The sequence below is a fragment of the Oncorhynchus gorbuscha genome, unplaced genomic scaffold (genome assembly GCF_021184085.1).
Source record: "Oncorhynchus gorbuscha isolate QuinsamMale2020 ecotype Even-year unplaced genomic scaffold, OgorEven_v1.0 Un_scaffold_1135, whole genome shotgun sequence".
Taxonomy (NCBI): domain Eukaryota; kingdom Metazoa; phylum Chordata; class Actinopteri; order Salmoniformes; family Salmonidae; genus Oncorhynchus; species Oncorhynchus gorbuscha.
In genome coordinates this window covers 194,132-200,042 of record NW_025746005.1, presented here as the reverse complement: position 1 = coordinate 200,042, position 5,911 = coordinate 194,132, and the positions used below count along the sequence as shown (strand labels likewise).

Sequence of the window (5,911 nt, the reverse complement as noted above, 5' to 3'; positions counted from 1 at the left end):
AGCCAAGCCTAACTAGATACACCCCTAATCATACCCAATCCCAATGCTAATAAAACCCCAATACGAAACACAACATATAAACCCATGTCGCACCCTGGCCTACCCAACCATATAACAAAAACACAAAAATCAACGACCAAGGCGTGACAGAACCTCCCCCTAAGGTGCGGACTCCGGACGCACCTCAAGAGCATAGGGAGGGTCCGGGTGGGCGTCTGTCCATGGTGGCGGTTCTGGCTCGGGACGTGGACCCCACTCCATTAATGTCCTATTTCCTCCCCTTCGCGTCCTGGGATAATCCACCTTCTCCGCCGACCATGGCCTAATAGTCCTCACCCAGATCCCCACATAACTGAGGAGCAGCTCGGGACAGAGGGGCAGCTCGGGACAGTTTTAAACCATTTGTCAGCCGTGTAGTCACCCCTCCACGCTGTCTGATCTGGTAGTTTTAAACTATTTGTCCGCCGTGTAGTCACCCTCCACGCTGTCTGATCTGGTCGTTTTAAACCATTTTACACGTCAGTAGCAACCTGTCAATGTACTGGTCTAACATGTTAATTGTAAAGCAAATATTTTTAAGCACTCAACTTGGAGGCGGTTCCGTCACGTTGTCACAATGTCTGTGCTCACGTGGGCGTGGTTACTGACTTGGCAAAAGTCTATATGAAAAAACATGATCTCATTTAGAAGGCTAAAATCACATTTAATCTTTTCACAAATAGTTCAATTTAATCATATGTTTTACAACATTTAGATGTAACTCTGACATATACATTGTGAAAGCTCTTAAAGTTACAATGTTTCCGTTCTAACGTCTTCAATGATATCACAAAACAACAATTGATTTAACATGATTGTTCTTTAAGACTGTCTGCCTGTCGAGGACAAGTGACAGGAAGAATTAGCCACAGCACCTGATCAAGCATCTCTTGATTCTGCCTCCTTCCTCATCTTTTAACTCTTTCTCACCTCTCCCTCCAGATGAAATTCTGCATCTAGTGACTTCTGATTTCCCAACAATCTGCCCACTCATCCCATCCATCTCATTACATCATTTAAAGCTACTGTTATTGTCATGTTGTCATTATCTGCTAATAAAGTTTGCACACCATATCATACTGGGCATATAATATGTGAGATACACAGATGAACTAAAAAACTACTAACACTGCAGTGCCTGGACTTCGCAGTCTCCCTCTTCAAGTCCCCCTTCCGAGACTGCCTATTTGAGAACAAGTGACAGGCAGAACCTCCCAACCACACAGCACCCACCTCTTTATTCCACACACCAGAGTTAACTATGTCTGCCATGTGTGTACAAAAAAATCATCTGTGAAAATAAAAACGATCAGAGTTTATGTATTACAATCTTAAATATTGCCAGGCATCCTTTGATGGTATTTATTTGTTCCACATTATTCATTGTTGTATGCTAGGACCTACAATAGACACACACACACACATATATATATTTCATATTCAACCACAAGGGCTAGTTTAAAATAACAGTTAAAATAAAACAGGACAGCCAGACAATCAAATGGAAATGAGCTGACTGTGATCTGTAAGGTAAGTCACTTTAATGTGTCAAGCAGATTACACGCGTTTATTGTCATTTCCGAAATGTAGCAACATGTAAGACGTGGATTTCATGTTGTAATGTTAACAAGGTACCAAAAAGTAGTACGAATTCATGTTTGTATTTGATTAGCTAAACAAAACTTTTAAAACGGCGAAATTGTTGGGGAAAATCAGCTTTGTTTGCATAGCGATGATGAAAAGAACATAATTTAGGCTGTAATGATCTCCAAAATTATAATCATTAGGTCATCACACCATTCGTTTAGCAACGGACGCTAAGTTTATCGAATCCCATTGTGGCGTAGAGGGGGACATTATTTGGCATGACAGGCCCAATGTGTGCCATGAAAACAAACCATCACACAACCACCACCAGCCTGCAATGCTGACACACAGCATTAATGCATGGAATTATGTTTTTTTCCATACCCTAGTCCTACCATCAGCATGAAACAGCAGGAACAGGGATTCATCAGACCAGGCAAAGATGTTCAAATCCTCCAGTGTCCAGTCTTTTCAATTCTTAGCCCACTCCAACTGCAGTTTCTTGTTTTCTGCTGAAAGCTAATGGGGATCCATAATAAATAAACAGCATTAAGGATTGATAGCTTTCACCTGGGTTCACCTGGTCAGTCTGTCATGGAAAGAGCAGGTGTCCTTAATGTTTTGTACACTCAGTGCATGTTGTCTACTAGCTCATTCCCACAGAAACCTGCAGAGGGAAGCAGTTCCACCCAGTCAACCATCAGACTCCATTGTGAGACGTCTCACAAAGGATATTCAACCCTAAAAGCAAATTCAAGGTCATCTCAATATCTTTACAGTAGAAGCAAACAAAACACACCAAAACTGACGAGATGCACACTGATCAGTAAAGAGAGGCTGACATTCTATAAACGCCCCATTTCCTCTGCATTGTTCTCTCACAGTGAGAAAATAGGATTTCAAGTGCTCTACGCTTTCTCCATTTGATCCAATTCAACATTGCCAATTATTTAATGACATGATAAATAAGTGGAGAATCTAATCTTCGCTGGTCTGAGAGAACTGATGAGGCTTCTCTCCTGTGTGTATAAGTTCATGTAGTTTTACGTTGCCCAGACGAGAGAAACTCTTCCCACAGTCAGAGCAGGAATAAGGCTTCTCTCTCGTGTGTGTTCTCTGATGAACTTTTAGCTTAGTTGATGTTGTGAAGCTCTTCCCACAGTCAGTGCAGGAATACAGATTCTTTCCTGTGTGTATTTTTAGGTGTATTTTTAGCTTTGATAGAAATGGCAAAATCTTCTCACAGTGTGGGCAGTGGTGAGACCTCTTAGCTCTGTGATCTTCCAGCTGCTCTCTGGATGTAGAGAATGTCTCAACATGGTCTCCTGTGTGAACAACATCAGAAGAACCAGTCAGTTGGTGTGATATACATGTCAATCAAATGTATTTTATGAACCCCTTTTACATCAGCAGTTGTCACAAAGTGCTTTTCAGAAACCCAGCCTAAAACACCAAAGAGTAAGCAATGCAGAAGCACAGTGGCTAGGAAAAACTCTGAAGAAGAAATGTAGGAAGAAACGTAGAGTAAAAACCTCAAGGGGTGGCCAGTTCTCTTCCTACTGTACTTGGTGACATGTATCCATATCAGTAGGCTGTACAACACAAAAAGAGAATTACAACTATTCTAAAAATGGGTAAGAGTCAAAAGCTAAAAAGGTACAAAAGGAGTGAAAATGATGAGCCATTTCATCCTTCACCGCCATCACAAGGGTTAGTCACTACACAGACTCCTTCTACAGCAACTTTTCATGCACAGTGGAGAAGTTGGGACGAACAACAAACTTAAAACTTGTGCTTACCATGAGAAACAGATGTCCCAATCTTCTCCATCTTTAATGTTGACATTCAGCTCCAGTGTTTGACTGCAGTCTTCCAGCTTCACTGATGTCATCTCTGGATCCTGCAGTGCAAACTGGGCTCCACTGTCACAATCAGGACCCAGTGACTGTAGGTTTGGACTCAGTGTAGAAGGAGAGAGGAGGGCCGGGTTTGTCCTCACTGTTGATGTAGTAAAGAGAAACAGACACAAAGTTATTGTCTTGACAGTTCTGGCACTTTATTCTCTAAAAATGATATTTCTTAATGTTCAATTACCTAAGTCGTCTACTGGTCTACACCGGGAAACAGTGTATTCGGAAAGTATTCAGACCCTTGACTTTTTTTTGTTGCATTACGTTTTTCTAAAATGATTCAAATGTTTATTCCCCCTCATCAATCTACACACATTTTATTTTTATTTCACCTTTATTTCACCAGGTGGGCTAGTTGAGAACAAGTTCTCATTTGCAACTGCGACCTGGCCAAGGTAAAGCAAAGCAGTTCGACACAAACAACACAGAGTTACACATGGAATAAACAAAACATAGTCATTAATACAGTAGAACAAAAGAAAACAAAAGGTCTATATACAGTGAGTGCAAATAAGGTAAGTTAAGGAAATAAATAGGCCATGGTTGCAAAGTAATTACAATATAGCAATTAAACACTAATTAAACAATACCCCACAATTAAAGTAAAAGTTTTTTTTTCATGTTTGCAAATTTAAAAAATAAATAACTGAAATATCACATTTACATAAGTATTCAGACTCATTTACTCAGTACTGTTTTGAAGCACCTTTGGCAGCGAGTACAGCCTTGAGTCTTCTTGGGTATGACGCTACAAGCTTGGCACACAGATCCTCTCAAACTCTGTCAGGTTGGATGGGAGCGTCGCTGCACAGCTATTTTCAGGTCTCTCCAGAGAAGTTTGAATGGGTTCAAGTCCGGTCTCTGGTTGGGCCACTCAAGGACATTCAGAATTGTCCTGAAGCCACTCCTGTGTTGTCTTAGCTGTGTGCTTAGGGTCATTGTCCTGTTGGAAGGTGAACCGTCGCCCCAGTATGAGATCCTGAGCACTCGAGCAGGTTTTCATCGAGGATCTCTGTACTTTTCTCTGTTCATCTTTCCCCTCGATCCTGACAAGTCTTCAAGGCCCTTCCGCTGAAAAACATCCCCACAGCATGATAGTGTCACCAACATAATTCCCCGTAGGGATAGTGCCAGGTTTCCCTCAGACATCACGCTTGGCATTCAGGCCAAAGAGTTCAATCTTGATTTCATCCAACCAGAGAATCTTGTTTCTCATGGTCAGAGTCCTTTAGGTGCCTTTTGGCAAACTCCAAGTGGGCTTTCACGTGCCTTTTACTCAGGGGTGGCTTCCGTCTGCCCACTCTACCATAAAGGCCTAATTGGTGAAGTAATGCAGAGATGATTGTCCTTCTGGAAGGTTCTCTCATCTCCATAGAGGAACTCTGGAGCTCTGTCAGAGTGACCATCAGGTTCTTGCTCACCTCCCTGACTAAGGCCCTTCTCCCAAGCTTGTTCAGTTTGGCAGGCCGGCCAGACAATTATTGGAAGAGTCTTGGTAGTTCCAAACTTCTATCATTAGGGAATGATGGAGAGGACACTGTGTTCTTGGGGACCTTCAAAGCTGCAGAAATGTTTTGGTACCCTTCCCCAGATCTGTGCCTCGACACAATCCTGTCACAGAGCTCTACAGACGATTCCTTCGACCTCATGGCTTGGTTTTTGCACTGACATGCACTGTGGGACCTTCCATAGACAGGTGTTTGCCTTTACAAATCATGTCCAATTCATTGAATTTACCACAGGTGAACTCCAAGTTATAGAAACATCTCAAGGATGATCAATGGAAACAGGAAGCAAATGTTTTCGCTTTGTCATGAGGATTTTTTATAACGTAACATTATATGGAAAAAGTCAAGGGATCTGAATACTTTCTGAATGCCCTGTACATCAGCCACTCACTATCACAAGGGTTAATAATGACAGACTCATTTCATAGAACAATACTGGTGTCAAACCATGCAAGTCTCAGTAGCATGAAATAACATTACTTTCTCATTGAAACAGTTCTACAGCAACTTTTCATTCACAGTTGGAAGTTGGAACGAACAACAAACTTAGATAGAACCTGTGCTTACCATGAGAAACAGATGTTCCAATCTTCTCCTCCTCTTCTTCATCTTTAATGTTGACATTCAGCTCCAGTGTTTGACTGCAGTCTTCCAGCTTCACTGATGCCATCTCTGGATCCTGCAGAGCAAACTGGACTCCACTGTAACAATCAGGACCCAGTGACTGTAGGTTTGGACTCAGTGTGGAAGGAGAGATCAGGCTGGGTTTGTCCTCACTTGATGTTACCGGCCTCAGACTTTATTCAAGTCGGCCAGTAGTAATAAAGAGAAACAGACAAAAGTTAGTCTTGAAAGTTCTGGCATTTT

General features: G+C 41.9%; 1 long non-coding RNA gene across 2 annotated transcripts; it reads right to left on the bottom strand.

Annotated features, from left to right (window-relative positions):
* Positions 1 to 687: 687 nt before the first annotated feature.
* Positions 688 to 5,626, bottom strand: LOC124021592. Of its 2 annotated transcripts, none has more exons than XR_006836255.1 (3): positions 5,612 to 5,626; positions 3,159 to 3,218; positions 688 to 2,951 (listed from the first exon to the last, which is right to left on the bottom strand). It is a non-coding gene; the product is annotated as an uncharacterized LOC124021592 (long non-coding RNA). The 2 variants fall into 2 exon arrangements; XR_006836254.1 differs by lacking the exon at positions 5,612 to 5,626 and adding an exon at positions 3,426 to 3,484.
* Between the last annotated feature and the right edge of the window lie 285 nt (positions 5,627 to 5,911).